Source organism: Magallana gigas, chromosome 7 (assembly GCF_963853765.1).
Source record: "Magallana gigas chromosome 7, xbMagGiga1.1, whole genome shotgun sequence".
Classification (NCBI taxonomy): Eukaryota; Metazoa; Mollusca; class Bivalvia; order Ostreida; family Ostreidae; genus Magallana; species Magallana gigas.
In genome coordinates, this window is record NC_088859.1 from 22,402,425 (window position 1) to 22,420,799 (window position 18,375).

Sequence of the window (18,375 nt, forward strand, 5' to 3'; positions counted from 1 at the left end):
AAAGAGTTGGCTGTTTCTATGGAGCAAAGTACAGATCAATAATAATAGCAATCATTACCATTTTATTAAAGCCCTCTAGACTTTTGAAATCACTACCAGGAAGGTTCGATCATGATAGTAATTTAAATGTATATAAAATCAAAGTTTACGTACTTTGTGGACACAGACTGACATCATATCACGAAATAGTAGTATTCTGAAGAATAGTTATAGTATGTTATAGTATATATAAAGAGTTGGCTGTTTCTTTGGAGCAAAGTACAGATGAACAATAATAATAATTCATATACTTTAACTCGCCTTATATGGATATAAAAGAGAATTGAAAATATAAACAATAAAATGGCTTTCTTCGGTGATTCATACAGGCTATGAAGGTAGTGATCAATGCAGTTACATAGTGCATTTATGTTTTTTCCTAAAATGCTCACCTACTTTGCACCAAAATGAAACATTTAAAGGTTTGTATGTGAAATAAACATTCTTTATTCGTGTATCTCCAAATCCTTGATCAAAATTTATCCAATTTGTCTTTAAAATCGTCATGACAATGCTTATCTTTTTTCTTAGTATTTACTCTAGACCATTTTGATCAAGAAACAAAGCAAAAAAGCCAGTTTTTGTCTATGTCATTGGGATGGATTGATGTACAATATGTGAAATCATTTGCCCAAGGGTGTAGCTGAGGAAATACAGCATTTTCCTTAATAACTTTGATTTATTGCCTGTATGACTCTCAACAGCCAAACAAAACCTATTCTTCAAAGAAGATACATTGCTTTTACTCATCTATATTAAAAGTGACCAGTCTCTTACTCTTATTTTTTTAAAATTTGAGCTCTATCATACCTTTTAAGGTATATATCATAGGTTTTATCACATCGTACACTCTGACATATTCTAAGTTGCTTTAATAAAAATTATATTGCTCCCACAATTCTGGTTTTTCTTTTGCTTTTTTTAAATGTGTCCACTTTATGCAAATTGCCAAACATTGTTCTATCAAGAAATGAACTAATTAAATTAAAAGTTGTAGGTTTATATTGCACAAAGAATATATACCATATGTTATAAATATTAATTCATGAAACATTTACAAATTGTACTGTATACTTTTATAAGCAATAGAATAATCTGTGTGTTACATGGGTCTCCTTTCTATTAAGTGGTATCATTCCCCTGCCACCTGATTTCCTTTCCCAGATCATGTATTGGAAGCTCACTTCTAGTGTATAGCGTATCTTCTAAACATCTTCTCTAGCAGCAATCAACACAGTGATAAAAGAATTCCAGTCATTTAATCTATCCTTTACCGCCACACATAAGATGCATAAGAGATTGAGAGTTAACAAACATCATTGGGATTCTCAATGAGAGAGAGAGAGAGAGAGAGAGAGAGAGATCTATATGATCTACCTGTGTTCATGATTATTAAAAACATAACCACTTTCATTTTTAAATTTATGGTTATGTATCAAGTGGCCGAGCACCTACAGTCATAATGGGTATATTGGTGTAAATGGATCCCATTGAACATGATGCACATAAGACTGGATATAAATATTTACCCTAGAAAGATTTTTTTCCCTAGAATTCTCTTCTTCTGTAGACTAATAGCTCAACATCCTAAGTATGCAACTGGGGTTTTATTTGTTTGTAGGAATATAAATTTTTACACATATATCAACAATACCTGCAGGTAAATGTAGACCTGGTATACTCATAAGGTAGAGTGTTGACAGGGGTGAACAGAGCTATAGATTTGCCTTCAATAATTTTGAAGATTTCTACCTGACTCGGGTGTTATTACTGTGTGGCTGTTGACCTTGATGTTATGTTTCACTGTAAAATCCCTACCAAAACACGCTGTCTCTGCTTTAAATCCCAGCTCCCATTCTTTTTATTTACAATATTAAAATACCCAGTATTGGCTTTGTTAATATTAGTTCTTGCCTCTTATAAACCTTAGCATTAGGAACAGCATGCAATGTTTAAATTGATCTGTGATTTGTCTATAAATTTTAAACCTCACCCAGTCCCCAATACCTACACAAATCAACTGTCAGCAGATAGGGAGATTCTAGTTGTAATACCTTTACCACCCATTCGTGTTTAACAGAGCAGGCTTGTGGCTAACAAGGAACTACCCAATTATCTCTATCTATTTATATGATGTGTAACAATTACAGGTCAGTGAGGCAACCCAAACAGAATGGCAGACTTTCAAACTACATCCCAAACCCATCAGCAACATTTAACAGTTCCAAAACTTTTTAATGAGAGAGAGAGAGAGAAAGACAGAGACAGAGAGAGAGAGTTTTCAGGTAATAAAATCTCGAGTTATTTGAAGAGGTGGGTCATTAAGAACAGAGCAGTGAATACTGTATACCTACCTTTGTACCTGTGTCCTCTGGATGTTTAAACCAATCACTTCAACAAAAGGGATATTTACAGGTATAAAATATCCTTATCGCTTATTGAGGTTTGCTTGGGTTAGGGTATCAATTGACACTTTCACGAATGTCTGCAAAATTATAAATATATGAGTAACAATTTTGCTATTTCATATATGAAGCACACTCAATTGAACATTGACTCCACACCATCAATGAAATGACTGGCCTGTAGCACTCAAACAGCTCAAATCCCACAAAATCACAGCTAACGCTGTCACTTCATTTCTTTGTTAAATAGCCATCAAAATCTGATATCTGCTGCTGATTAAATCTGCCCATGTGTGTATCCATCGAGCTGTGAACACATTCAAATAACAAAATATTGGCTTACAACGAAACACTGGAGATGTTTTTATTTTCTCTGTTTAGCAGAACTACACCATGATAAAATAAATTCCTCTGCTAGTTAAATGATGAGGAGAATAAGCGATCTATTAACAGTTGATGATATTTCTCCCGCTACTTGAGGCGTGATTACTCTGCTGTTCACATGCTGTGGTAACAACACCGCGGATAAGATGTACAGACAATTCCTTCACTTGGTGTTTCCACATTAAGCCCATTACCCCAACAAACAACTCAGAGCATCCTACCGACCAATCAACTCATAAAATGTTGGCTAAAAATATAGATATGTTTGTGTTTATTAAAAGAATTTGTTTTTACCCTTATCACAAATATTGGATAAAATCTTTGAGCATGCTGCCGCAGATTAAGTGTTTACACCTTAGTTTGCTCCTGTAGGAGCCCCCTTGTCCTAGCACAAACTGTCCCATCAATCACTTGCAGAAGATAAGCCTTCAACAGAACCTTTTGACTATAAGACTTGACCAAAGATTGAAACTTTGTGCATCTCCTTATCATCAACCTATCACTGGAACACGGCCACTAGCAAGCGATGCTACACTAATCACAGCGTCCAACACAAACAAATTCAATTACTAACTCAGATAATCGACCCTTTACACTCTCCTACTGAACTGTCTAGGACCTGAGCGATCAAACATACACAACATTAAGACAATTTACATGTAAGATTTTGAAACATGCATACAAGTTTTAGTCTGAGTATTTAATTTATTGTATGAAATTGGAAACATATGTCAAATAAAAAAAAAATGAGCATTATAGTAGCACCTAACAACGTAGTACCATTATGCTGCATGATTGCTTGGATAAACAAAGGCTATTTGAAATACAAATATTTCAAAGAAACAATTTTACTAATCAATTGGTTGATGGATTCTTGTATGCAGTATCAGCTAGGTCTTAAACTCCTTATCAATATTTAAAAAAAAAACAAGCACAATAGACATTATAGCCCAACAATGTTACATAATGCTGGCTCTTGATACAACTGAAAATCTAATACTTCTTTTTGGTAAATCATGTTATGAAACTAGCTGACACTGTAATTATTTCATGAATTTTGAACATGTACACACTAAAAAAAAGGTATTGAATTTACTGGCATTTTCATTTGAAATTCGGTAAATATATAACTACATGTATAAGTTTATTTTTCAATAATTTTTTTCTGCAATTTCTGGATTGATGACAATTGATAATTAACCCTTATTTAATATAAATACATATTTTGTGATTGAAATTTCTGCATTTGAGATGATCAAGCCATATGTAATGTACCCTATAGAAAAATTCAGTTTATATCTATATATTGCAAAAATGTTGTAGCTCTTAATCCCCCCCCCCCCTTTTTTTTTTGGGGGGGGGGGGGGGGGTTGGTTGGTTGGTGGGGGTGGAGGAGGGGTTTAATGGGAAAGAGGGTAACCTTTAATATGGTATATATTTTACTTGTTAATACAGATAACTTAAGTCTTCCCTTAATTACATAAACAGCTTTATTGAGGATTATATCTTAATACCAGAATGTGCATAACACAATTGGATACTTTAGGGTCATGCATGCATAGTTTGGATGCATTTAGGATGAAAGCATCCCAGTGGAACTGACTTAATTATGGACAGCTGAACTAATCAGCATACGTGTGTTATAGATATCTATTATAATACCATGACATTAAATGATTACCAAATTTAACATATTTATTATAAGTATTAAAAATTGGCCATTCAAAAAGGAACATATGCATGCAGGCAATAATTAGCATGCACAGCTATATATCTCCTCAAATTCATTGCAAATCCTACATCATATGAAATATATAAAATATCAATTTCATAAGAAAATATATCAACTGTCATGTATCCCTATTGAATTAATTCATTTATTGTAAAATTACCTGGATAAAACCCTGAAAGTCCTGCAATAACAGTGATCTCCCTTTAATGTGTTTGTCTGTTAGGGTCACTATTCTGCTGAGATTACATTCCTGGCACTTACACAGAATGTTGCTCTTCGGTGGTCAATCAATGGAAATCCACACCAGTGTCAATAGTCAATTTAGAGCTGCAGCATTGTGTTGAAACAGTCAATTCATCAGCTACTCTGAGACAAGAAAGATAAATCTGTTTGATGATGCTATTTCTGTCTGCTTCATAGCTCATGGCATATGCTCAATCGAAAGAGACAGGTTAAAGTAATGACAGTTATAGATTCTGATAAATACATTTTCAATATATGGTTCCATTAAAAAGAAGATATTCTTCAAAATTAACCCACTGCAAGATTCTGTTTATCAAATGATATATGCTTTAATTATCAAAATCAATTTCTGTTCAATATCTCGTAAACTCTTAAATCAATTAATTCCACTTTTTCAATAAACATGCAATGTATACTGATATTTCCAATTAGTATTAGTATATATATATCATGTTTGGTGTTCTATCTGACAAAACCATGTCAATTTATGATAGTTTTAATTTGAGGAGATTGTTATTAAATTTGTGTTTAAAAAAATAATTGCTTAAAACAAATAATTTGAAGTTGATGTATTTCTCCTAAATAAGAAAATTTCTTCAAATGATGACCCTACGAATGTTATGTTTTAGAGACTATGGCTAGCAATTTCTGTGTCACAGTATAATTAAGCTACTCATATATCTTTTGTCTGTCACACAATGTCCTTTACTATGGCTAATGTATTGTCAATACAGTTTGTTTCATATATTGTCTGAGACACTACATTGTTCTTTACCTATATCTCATTTGCCTGTCTCATTTCATGTCTGTGAAAAAACACAGTTTCCTTTTTTTCAATCATATTTTGTAAAGGACTATGTATTCCTTCAATGTCTGTACGCAACACAAAACCTTTTTTCCATCTCTTGTCCATAACATAATACCCTATTCCATGTCTCGTCTGTGACATAACACCCTGTTCCATGTCTTGTCTCTGACACAATACCCTGTACTATGTCTTTTCTGTGACACAATACCCTGTTCCATGTCCTGTCTGTGTCACAATACTCTGTTCCAAGTCTGTCTGTGTCACAATACCCTGTTCCATGTCTTGTCTGTGTCACAATACTCTGTTCCATGTCTTGTTTGTGACACAATACCCTGTTCTATGTCTTGTCTGTGTCACAATACTCTGTTCCATGTCTTGTTTGTGACACAATACCCTGTTCTATGTCTTGTCTGTGTCACAATACTCTGTTCCATGTCTTGTCTGTGTCACAATACCCTCTTAAATGTCTTTTTTGTTTCATTTCTTGCCTGTGACATAACACCCTGTTCTATGTCTTGTCTGTGACCTTACACCCTGTTCCATCTCTTGTCTGTGTCACAATACTCTGTTCCAAGTCTGTCTGTGTCACAATACCCTGTTCCATGTCTTGTCTGTGTCACAATACCCTGTTTCATGTCTCGTCTGTGACATAACACCCTGTTCCATGTCTTGTCTCTGACACAATACCCTGTACTATGTCTTGTCTGTGACAAAATACCCTGTTCATGTGTTGTCTGTGTCACAATACCCTGTTTCAAGTCTTGTATGTAACACAATACCCTGTTCCATGTCTTGTCTGTGACACAATACTCTGATTCATGTCTTGTCTGTGTCACAATACCCTGTTCCATGTCTTGTATATAACACAATACCCTGTTCCATCTCTTGTCTGTGACACAATAACCTGTTTCATGTCTCGCCTGTGACACAATACCCTGTACTATGTCTTGTCTGTGACAAAATACCCTGTTCTATGTCTTGTCTGTGACACAATACCCTGTTTCATGTCTTGTATGTAACACAATACCCTGTTCCATGTCTTGTCTGTGACACAATACCCTGTTCCACGTCTTGTCTATGCTGATTAGCATGCCTTGGTGGGGGAAAATAAAGCCCAAGAAATTTGTGAGGAAAACCTTTTTCAGAAGTTATTAACATGATTAAAATACTAATTGTAAAAAAACTAATTTAGTGAATTAGATAAGTTTGAAAGGTTCTTTGTATTGGGCAAAACAGGCTTAATAAAAAGCATGAGGATGATTAGTTGTGTTCACATGTCACGATCAGCTTAAATGTGTGTTCTAGAAATCAGAATGTCACAGATTTCCATTACAAACATTGGAGAAATATACATTAAATATGAATATAGGTATCATAATTAATGTTGACATTTAATGAGCTAAACAATGCATTTAAAAGCAGTTTTAAAATGTTAAAGGTATGCTCATATTCATACACAGACAAATTGATTTAAACTACCCATAGTTAGATCATGATTCGGTTTTGTCAGTGACAATATGAATAGTCAGATCTCTTAAGGAATAGTAGAGAAAATACTCAATGGATATTAATATATTTCTTTAAATCTATAACTCTTGACTAAAACATCACTCACATTATTCAAAAGATATGTATTCTAAATGGCAGTTGTGTGTATCTGTAGATTTAGTGTACTTGATTTGGGTAAATTGCTATACGTGTGCTTGTATTTATTTAAGGTGGTATATGAGACACTTGTCAATATTACAGTGGATAAAATTACATTACAATCAAAATACTTTCACTAGTTTAGAATTTTAAGATTTTACAATATTTTACTAAAAACTACGTTATAAAAATTGTTGGAAAAGTAAAAATAATAAAAGCCCCGATGAGATTCGAATTGATGAATTGCAGTTTTCATAGTAAACCTGCTCTAACCCACTGCACCCCTTACCAAAGTAAAATTATTGCTGCAACAATGCCGCAATATTGCGGCAATATTGCAGCAACACATTTTTGTTACCAGAAACCAGATTTTAAGACTAGTGAAATGTTGCCGCTAGCTGCAACAACTTCTGGTAACATTTTGGCAATACTGCTGGAGTGTTGCTGCTAGCGGCAATAACTTCTGGCAACATTCTGGCAATACTATTAGAGTTATTTCTGTAAAAAATTATATTAACATGCACCTAGAATATTGCCACTAGCTGCAACGACTTCTGGTAATATTCTGGCTACACTCAGTATCATACTGCCAGAAATAATTTTCTGGTAACATCTACATGTATTTGATAATTTAAATCATGAACTAATTTATACATAATATATATTATTCGATCTGGCAATATACTGCTAGGCATCATATTTGATTTCTGCTTTAATTAAAATTTAAGGAGAAGCCGAGCAGTGGAGGGGGGTTAAAAAATTGTCAATTATTTAGATATAATTTCAGTTATAACACCTCAAAATTTGCCAGAAGTTTATCACAAACTTGTCTTTTTCCTCGGATTTATTATGCTTACCGAGCTTGCAAAAGCTTTAGCAGAATTTAGACTTACAAAATTTTACACATTCAGCACAAGTCTAAAACTGATAATCATAATTGCATGAATTGCTTTTGTATACATATTTCCCCCCAAAAAATAATAAGTCGAAAAAATTAAATCTAATAAATATTTTATGATTAAAGTCTTATTCTAAGAAAGTCTCAATTAAAAAAATCAAGTGATATTCTCTTCAATGGCATATAACTGTTATGCATGGTTAATTACGATGTTTCACTATAAAAGACAGTTTGAATCACCCCCCCCCCCCCACTCATGTTTTACGTGAATACCAACCTGTCTGTTCTTTTGTAACGGTATATTCTTTTTCATTAAGTTAAAATATCAGTCTACTTAGATTTGAGTATCTAAACTGCTCGATGCATGTTGAATTAAGAATTTTCGTATGCTGCTTGTTTCCACTTTTACTTTCGTTTCAATGTTAAGTTACGCGCGCGCTGATTGGTCGATCAAATCGCTAACCGCCAATTTTAACATTCGAAGCTGCCATGTTGTCTGCCATCGAGCCTCCTGCCATCACTTGCACTGGAGATGGTGAAATGAATCAAATACGGGAATTATCTGTAAACAAGGTTAAAAAATACCCACTGTCAATGGAGTGTTTATCTGTAAAAAAAAAAATCAACGGCTGAACTGAGGACGAATCTGAGTGAACGAATCGAGTGTTGACATCCCCTGCACCATCTGCATGAGCACGTTTTTGAAAATGTAAGTTTAGCAATAAAAATATATTCATTGAATGGCAGTTTAAACATGTTTGTTATAAGAAAATAAACCGAAAGACTGCGATCTTCCATTATACCAATGGGTTCAACACTGTTTAAGAACCATGCGCGGATCTAGAATTTAATTCGAAGGGGGGGGGGGGGGGTCCGACGGTTATTTGAGTTTGCCAGGGGAAGGGGTCCGAGGCATATTTTTGGTAATTTTATAATGTAATTTAAAAAATTTTTGAAGGGAAACTGCTTAAAATATGAAAACAATTGCCAATGTGCTTATATGAAATCCATTTATCTTCCCAGTAGGTCTGCCCTGTGTTACACAGACCTGAAGAAAACCATGAAAAAAGCTGTCACCTTACTGATTAAATGAATGGTGCAACTGGCAACCAAAAAAGAATGATGGCATAATTTGTTTAAGATTATGGAGAGGAACATATACACAACAGTGCTCACTGCTGAATTACAATGTGGATATTGTTGTGATATTCTGATAGCTGTTTTTGTGATTGTTTATGTGTGAAATTAGAATGCCCACGAGACTGTCAAAAAAGGACATTTGGAATGCCTAGGACGAATGCCTTGATCAATCGTAATACAGCAAGTGGTTGTGCAGGACTTGTAAACAATATGGTTTGAGCTTTGCTTACGGTAAACAGTGAACTTTTGTCCATATCCGTCTGTGCGCGTTGTGTCAATCAAACTGCAATACATGTTATTCTGCAGCACCAAATTGTCACTGATTGGCCGAGTACTTTTAGTCAAGTTTCATCATGATTTGTTCATCATATTTGTCTTTATATATTTGTATTTATAAAATGTGTTAAATTTAAAGATTATTAATTTTAACTGGTGTCCTTTATAAGCATGTTGAAATTCCAGTTTCAGGTCTCTAGTATTAAACATTATATTTTTAATTCAATACTTATTTTGTACATGTTACATTGAATAAAATAATTTTTTTACTTCTTTAATATTGTATAATCACAAACTTTTTTTTATTTTTTATTTTTGAAAAGTCCAAATTTAATGTAATGCAAAATGTTAGTCTTGTTGTAACCTTTTTGCATCTTTAAAAAAATAAAACTGTAATGGCAATGAAAGATTTTTTTTTCATTTTGGTTGTAGATTAATATAATATACATGACTGATTTACTGTATACATTTATTATTTATAAATATTGCATATATTGTACCATTGATGCCAGAGCACAGAAAATGCATTGAACCAATATTTCTGCAATGTCATTTTTCTTATGCAAATGTATTGCCAGAAAGGTGTTGTCGCAACAATGTGTTGCAGCAAAACTTTTGCGGCAACATCTTTCTGGCAATATTGCCGCAATCTCATTTGCATACGAAAAACGCTACTGCAGCAACATTGCCGCAATGTATTGCCAGAAAGGTGTTGTTGCGGCAACATCTTTCTGGCAATATTGCCGCAATCTCATTTGCATACGAAAAACGCTACTGCAGCAACATTGCCGCAACGTATTGCCGAAAAGGTGTTGTCGCAACATTATGTTGCGGCAAAACTTTTGCGGCAACATCTTTCTGGCAATATTGCCGCAATCTCATTTGCATACGAAAAACGCTACTGCAGCAACATTGCCGCAATGTGTTGCCAGAATGTTGCTGCAGTATTGCTGCAATAATGCCAGAATGTGTTGCCAGAAGGTCAATATTTTGGTAAGGGACTACACCATTATGTTAACAATTTTGAGAAAGAAAACATTTATGAAATTCTACTTGATTTTACTGTTTATTTCCATAAGAAGTATGTCACAATATGGAGGAGTCCCATTCTGGCTTAATATTTGGTTGATATTTTTGTTTTAATATCAACAAATAGTTTACATTTACCTATGATCATCTAGCAAGTTTGAAATACATTACCCTTAAATAAACCTTATTTGTGACCCAATAGTTTTAACTATAAAGTAGGGATCATTTACAATCAAGAGAGACCAAAACGTTTAACTGTTTGGATTTGTTTGTCTAAGGTCAGCTATGATCTATAGTAATTCATTGTGTATATAGTGGAAGCTCAGCGGGGTTTGAATACTGTAAACTAAGTATTATATGCATACAATAAATATTTGCAAGATCCGCAACCTTAGCTTGCAGATATTTATCGTCAAAGACTTGTTATTGCACATGGGGGGAATAAAGATATAAGTCCTTGTTAGCAGAAATCAGTTGTTACAGATTGGTTATCAGGTCGTCGATAATAGATGATGTGCATGTATAATTCTTGGATTACAGTATATGCAAAGGTTCATGCACGAGCACCCATCCCTGCCTTAGATACTTTGTACTTAATAAATAGATTAATGGACTTGGAACATCAAATTACTTTAAATTACCAAATAGATGATATCAGAAACATAATGATATCAATCATGCCTAATTAAGATTTCTGTGGGTTTTATTTAATTTCACTTAATTTTTCAATGCTAGTGTTTTGAAAATTTATTGAGACCTGGGAAGAAAAATGTCGGAAGGAGTTGAGGGATCATACATTGATTGTGATGCAGCACATTATCTAAATTAAATAAGTGTCCTCACTTCTTCAGTCAAGTAGCTGTCATGTTTTCACTGGTTTTCTGTCCTGTCATTTAATGTGATCAATCAATTTCTTTATCGTCATGCAATACAATAATGCCGGTATGTGATGAACAAACACCATCCCGCTCACTGCCAGCAAAGCAGCCTCCACACTACTGCTACAAAGAATATTGATTTTAGACATTGTCTAATTACTTGCCATCCAAAAATCAACCACTTTATCAGAAATATTCTGAATGTCCTTTCCCCCAGATTAGGTTACTGGATAATCTTTTATTCACAACATAGCTTCCTTTACCGGCTACAGTTGCTGCAGAAGACAAAGGGCTATAACTCTTCTGAATTATTTCCCTCCTCTTCAATATATGTTTATACAAAATAAAGCACAATCTTTATGATTTTTGGGGTTTTTTTTAATAAAATTCAGTTTGAAATTTTCAACTCATAAAAAATATATAAGTAGTTGAATATTTTGATAGTCAGTGGTAATAATACATACACCAAAGTAAAAGTGACAGTTAATTTTCCTTACGTGCCAAAATGGTTTGGGGAGGAAAATATTGTGTGTGGGGTAAGCAGTTATTGGTGGAATTGTCCCTGCCTGATTAGAAATGACACTGCTTTTCAAGGAGAAACCCGACAATAATTCTATATGGTAACAATAACACTTCCCTTGATCTATACAGGCAAGTTGGGGATCTCAAAGACTACATGCATTCATCAGATTAAGACTAAATTAATAAAAGCTTTTTTTTCAGCGAGTGATCAGGCAATATTGTTGATTAGACTGAGTGTAGCGGTGGTGCTGTAATAAAAGTCAACCCTGAAACATCCAATATTTTAACCCGAACCCATTTGTATTCAGTTCATCTATTTCATCTCTCTACAAAATCCATATTATGTGCCCAAGATGACAGCTTAATGGCCTGATGTGGCTAGTCCAGGATACTGAGAGCAGTCGTATTGGTAAATGAAATGAGATAGAATCTAGTTACTTATCGCTATCTTATGTGAATATAAATGAAAAAAATCTCAATAAAACTATTGGAACAATAAACAATTATCACCTTTTGTCTGTTCCTCAAGAATAATTTAATATGTGATTTTTAGTGTTTTCTATATTTAAAAAAAAACCTGTCATATGTAAAAATCTAGACAATAAGATGATCTAAAAAGTCAAATGAATATTTTATAGCAATACCTCCACATCACAGTGGAATTGAAACAGTTTCCTACCAGCTATGTGATAAATTTGATTTACTTGAATCATTGTGACCACGATATCCAGCCAAACATCCTTAAAAAGTCTTATCCTATGTTAAATGGCCACTCATAGAGCTTTATAAAAACCTTTTAATTTATAGTGATTGTATTTAAAAAACTGCAAAAGCTTTCCAACTCCAATTATCACAACCTAAAAAAGGCTTTTTTCATGAAGACTTCAACTAATTCTTCAGGATTAATTGCATGTGCACACATAATTTCCCGGTGTCCATATGTGGAACATTTTTGCCATGGTTAATATTTTGATGTTTTGATTTCTTTTTAAAAAGAAGATTCTAAATGAAGATAAATACCATTCGAACAAGAGGCCCATGGGTCACATTACTAAGCTGAGTAAGAGTTTTCATGTGAAATCTTGTTAAGTTACAAAGACTCTACATTACGGGTATATCAGGGTGTTTGCATAGTAATATCACAAATTGCATATATCTGAAGTAAAAGATTTTTTTCCTTTTAACTGGGGCTCCATTATCAATTCAGGTCATCAGTATTACAATGAATATTTTTCATGGCAAATTGAATTCCCCCTTCACCATAATTGTGGCCTTTTTTAAAACCAGATGAATTTAAAGTTTTGAATATTATATTACTTTTACTATGTATTATTGTAATACATTCACAAGTTGTGGTTGTCCTCTTCTTTAGAAGAATCTTTTTTCTATTGATTTCTATGACGAGCCACCTACTAGGCCCCTTCATGACCTCTGAGGGGGTCATTGTTTGATCACACTACGTCTACCACATGCATTTGTACAAAGAAGCTAATGGATAAGTTTTTATATCACTGACTTATTAGGTTCATCACGAGATTTTTAAAATACTCATCACTTTCCACTAATTCTTAATTATCTTCCCTTAGAACGGAGCGTGGTTTTTCTTTTATAGAGACTTTGAAGTTCATTTACTCAAGAATGCCCTGTGCCAAGATTTTTTAAAATTTGTGAAATAATAAACAGATAGACAGGTGACATTCAGTAAAGTACACTTGAACTGTAATAGTTTAGGCCTGAGCAATAAACACAATGATATGAATGTGAAATAGAAAAACATTCAATCAAAGTGTAATGAAGTAATAAAGTAATGTAATTACTAGCTTTTGTCCATAATTTGGTTTCAAGTACCGTACTTCATCAATGACAGCACTGGTTTATCATCAACAATCACGTGTTAACATCCCGATGATAGCATTAACTACTAAATGTGAGGTGCAAAGAGTGGCATTCAAGTCAAGTCAGAGGGCCATTATATGACCAGTCAATGTTTCACAATGCTGGAAAGGTTTTAGATGATGTCCAATTAAACAATTTTAATTAGTTTAAATAAAATAACAGTAAACAAAAAAATAATACTTTGTCACTGAGAACAAACTGTAATAAAAAATTAAAATAATAATAGAAATACGATGAAAACAAGCCCCCGATCAATATTCATTTACTGTACAGGTATGAACAGGTGAAATGATTAGATACCAGCTCAACGGTGTTGTAACAAAACCAAACAATAAATCCACCAGTAGAGGACAGCAGCTAGTCGTACAATAGAAAGCTTTTACCCAGAGTCATCTATTAATGATTAATCACATAGAAGAGGCCAATATCGATAAAATATCACATTAGGGATTACTGAACTGCAGTGCTTCTCTCTTGTTATTAACTGTTTCTTGGTGTGGATGTTAGACAATCAATAAAGTTTTCATGTTCTGTTTCTAATGTCTTCTGCTCTTCCTCTGGAATACAAATAAAAGGCCATTCACACTCATTTGAATACCTCCTAAAAGTGTCCCCAGATAAGACGCAACAAATTGCCGATACTCACTTATTAGTCTCACTAAATGGTGACCCTTAATTAAATACTTTCCTATAGATTGTTTATGGAACATAAAAAAAGTTTTGTTGTATGAATATCCAGTAGCTAAAGTTTTTATTGCAGTATTAGTTATCAGTTTACAATTCAATACAATGACTAATTTGTAATTCAATTTTATATAATGTTGTATTACTTTTTTGTTACAAATTATTTTGATTTGTCGTGACTTCTTTTCTTAATTAATAATTAATCAACGTGAGAAATATACGAACAACCACAGCCAAAAACACAAACACAAAATCTCCGGAAATTGATGTGAAATCAGAAGCTGTGGATGTAGACCCACCATTACAGTTTACCGCAGCCTAGCGTGTGATGACGGGGGGGGGGGGGGTATCTTATCAAAACGGCAACAACGTGATAATCATTATTGAGTTGAATCATTATTAATCTGGCAATATTGTTTAGCCTAATAAAACATCAAATTGTACGAGTACGCAGTGCAAACAATTTCACCTCCTAGTATTATCTGATGTCGGTGATGAGAATTACCGAAGAACATACATGTATCTGCAGTAATAGATAGCGTCTTTTGCAGTGTAGAGCTTTTATTTCTTTGCTGATTGAATCACTTTGAGGTATTCATTTTTTTTTTTAATTTACATCTGTATTGAGATATCTGCATTATCTGTGTAAGAATTATTTAGTATAATACAATAAAATATCCATGAAGTGACAGATTAACTTATACAAGTTTTAATACTAAAATAACTTATTTCAAACAACATTTAGATACCGTCTAACCATGGATCTAAACCTGCAACATATTCACTTCAGTCTTGGTTTTACCATGCACTTCACCAATTAAGTAGGAGACAAAAGAACAGAAAGAGCTTGTAAAACTAATAGACACAAAAATATTAAAACAATTCTAATTTAGTAAACAGCATAACAAAATCAAACGGCTTCTTGCTTGTTTGTTTTTTAGATTTCTCTCTCTTTTTTTTTTAAAGTTATCTCCCTTTTGGGGGGGGGGGGGGTGTTTATTTTATAAAAAAATATTTATGACTTCTCCTGCTTAAAGATCTGTGTCCTCTGTAACAAGTGTCTATTAGTATGGTATAGGAATCTAGCAAATCATGACCATATTGATTTCTTCAATAACAAGATAATTTGGACCAATATTGCAATGGCTATTAAGTAACAAAGAAAAAAAATGTTCACGTGGGTCAGAAGCACAACGCTATCAGATGACTCTGTTATTTAAACATTAGTAAACACAGGATTTTACTCTCTGCATGTCTACATATCAAATCAAGAAACAGGTTAAATGATAAATGATCTGTTATGTGTCTCTTTAAAGAAAGAAGACACCCAACTCCAAAAAAAAAGTTGATTAATTTTGGTAAATTTTGGAAAGTTGTTGAAAAAAACGTACACAATCAGTGTAAATTTCTCTGACACCTAGATTAAGAGATTGTACTTAAAGTTGAACAAAACTCTTTCATTGTGTATCCAGAATTATTTTCTCCCAAAGCATACTTGTCTCGCCCTGGATGTAACTCTACACTACCCCGGCTATCACCTGATAATACACAGGTAAATGTTGCGAACATTTTTTTAACTGCTGTCAAGTTTAAATCTCATAACCTCTCACTAAACAAACAAAAGAAATATTCCCAGTCGCTCTGTGAAATCTTGTCGTCTCACTTTTAAATAGAGACAGACCTACAGATTATCGGATGGGGGGGGGGGGGGTGTTGGTTAAATAGCATGTTTAAAGAAAGCACATATTTGATTTGATTTGAAAAAAAAATCAATAATGAGCTTAATAAAGTCATTAAAATGAATGAAAATATACAATACATTATTATGTAAAAAAAACTGACCATCTTAGCTGAAAGTTTTTTTTTCAAACAAGTGCAAGGGGAATAACCCAATGATATGTCAAAAAAAATTCATCCGCAGACAGCGACATACACCCCCCCCCCCCCCCCATTTCGCCTTCTCCTTTCTTCACGATTACCTAACACCATCACTTTCACGTAGCCATAAATTACAGAAATTCCACAGCATCCGCATGCTGTGGCAAGATGTAATTTTATATGTCAGTACAGCTATCACTAACTACCTTACCTCACCTGGTCTAAGCCACCAACAGCAAATAATTATACCGTCAGTTTACTTTTCAGTGTGAACTGGGGATCAATAGAGTCACGCTTTTCAAATAGTCTTTAAGGAACATCGCTTGATATTAAAATCATTCGGTGCGATTTCTCTGGACCCCCGCCAAAAAATTGGGGACATTGTGCTTCATGATCAGTATTGATTTTTGTTTAAAGTTTAATATTTAACTTATCACTTAAACACACTGCTACAAAGTCTATGTAATTGAAGTACATCTTGAGGCAATCAATACAAAAGAAAACTTTATATCAGCATTACACCCGGCAGCTTAATGTGCACAGTGGCCCCGACTTGGATTTTTCCTGTAAGGACCCCAATTCAATAGACACCTGAGGCTTAAACCTAGGCCAGCATATTTACTTTGTTTGCAACAAACTTATCGGGCCCAGAAGCTTGTCAAACAATGGGCTATCTTTGTCCCTGTTCCTGATGATGTTTCAACCCCACTGATGTAAAATTGAACCACTTTAAAGTTGCAAAATTTCCCTTTCTAATTCTATTTTGTCCCTCTTAATGTTCCATTTGTTATCCTGCCCAAGAGGTTACTCAGCCATTACTATAAGTACATCATTCAGATAAATCATCCAAATCAGTTGTTTTATAAATTTTGTAATAAACAGATAACTCGAACACATTTTGGAATAATTTTATTACATTTCCCAATTAATTAGCAGTTTAAATTTAAACAAATGCAAGTTACAAGTACCAATGGAAATGTGGGGGGTTGGGGTTGTGAGAAGAATGCTCTATCGGAGGACGTAGACTTTGTAGCGAGCAGATAAAAGCATTTTGCGTTTAAAAAATTATTACAAATAAACACGTTTTCCCATAACTATCTTTTACGAGAGTGGAGACAATTGATTCCAATGAGTGAATTCCCGGGAGAGGGTCGAGAGACGGACATACAACAGAACAGCTCAGTTGAATAAGAAAGACAACCCGAAACAACTGATCAATAAGATGGAAATATAATCAGCTTTCAAAATGTATTAAAAACTGCTTAAATAATTTGATTTTGGAAGACTTATTTGAGTGGGCGTAAAAACAAATTTTATAGTCGTAAATTTTGCATTTACACCCACCCATTTCCATCATGAAATGTAAATTTTGTAAATTAAAGAAAACTGAAATATTCGCTGTATTTGTGGATGATCCAAGTGATTGAGACAGTGACCATGACATCTTTTACAGCGTGAAGTCTATTCGAATACTATCAATCACGTGGTTCAAGTCGGAATTTATTTCGCCGTGTGTTTATCTTAAGAAGAAGGAGGTCGGTGGTGTCTCGTGTTTTTTTTTATTTGATAAAGACACCCGGAAATTCCCTTTTCGTTGAAAATTTATAAACACGCATAAAAGCCATTGTCACGATTTATACTACGATTGCCAACGAATTACTAAAAGTTTAAAATCGCATTATTTTCATACCAGCCTTGCGATAATTCATTATAAGTACGGCACGATCACGATGTCCGTTTGACAATGTACGATGTTTGTGCGATAACAGGACGGGTACGAGTTGTGGCGATTCACGTACGAATTTGGGCGATTAAGTAACGAACGCATTGAAATCTTCCCACGAGCATACGATTCTCCTTAGAATGACTACGAAATTATACGATTGATACACGGTATTCCAAGGAAAATTTACGAG

At 33.9% G+C, this 18,375-nt stretch overlaps 1 protein-coding gene across 2 annotated transcripts in view; it reads right to left on the bottom strand.

The window, feature by feature from the left end:
* The window catches only part of LOC105328525 (zinc finger MIZ domain-containing protein 1), a 55,088-nt gene extending 50,175 nt beyond the window's left edge, over nucleotides 1–4,913 (bottom strand). Inside the window, exons 1-2 of one of the 2 annotated variants that reach the window (XM_066089319.1) lie at nucleotides 4,721–4,913; nucleotides 2,394–2,524 (exon numbers count right to left, since the gene is read on the bottom strand). The gene's annotated coding sequence lies outside the window, so the exon portion shown is untranslated. The remainder of the gene's footprint in view (nucleotides 1–2,393; nucleotides 2,525–4,720) is intronic. The other variant, XM_066089321.1, reaches the window with a different exon arrangement.
* Nucleotides 4,914–18,375: the final 13,462 nt, after the last annotated feature.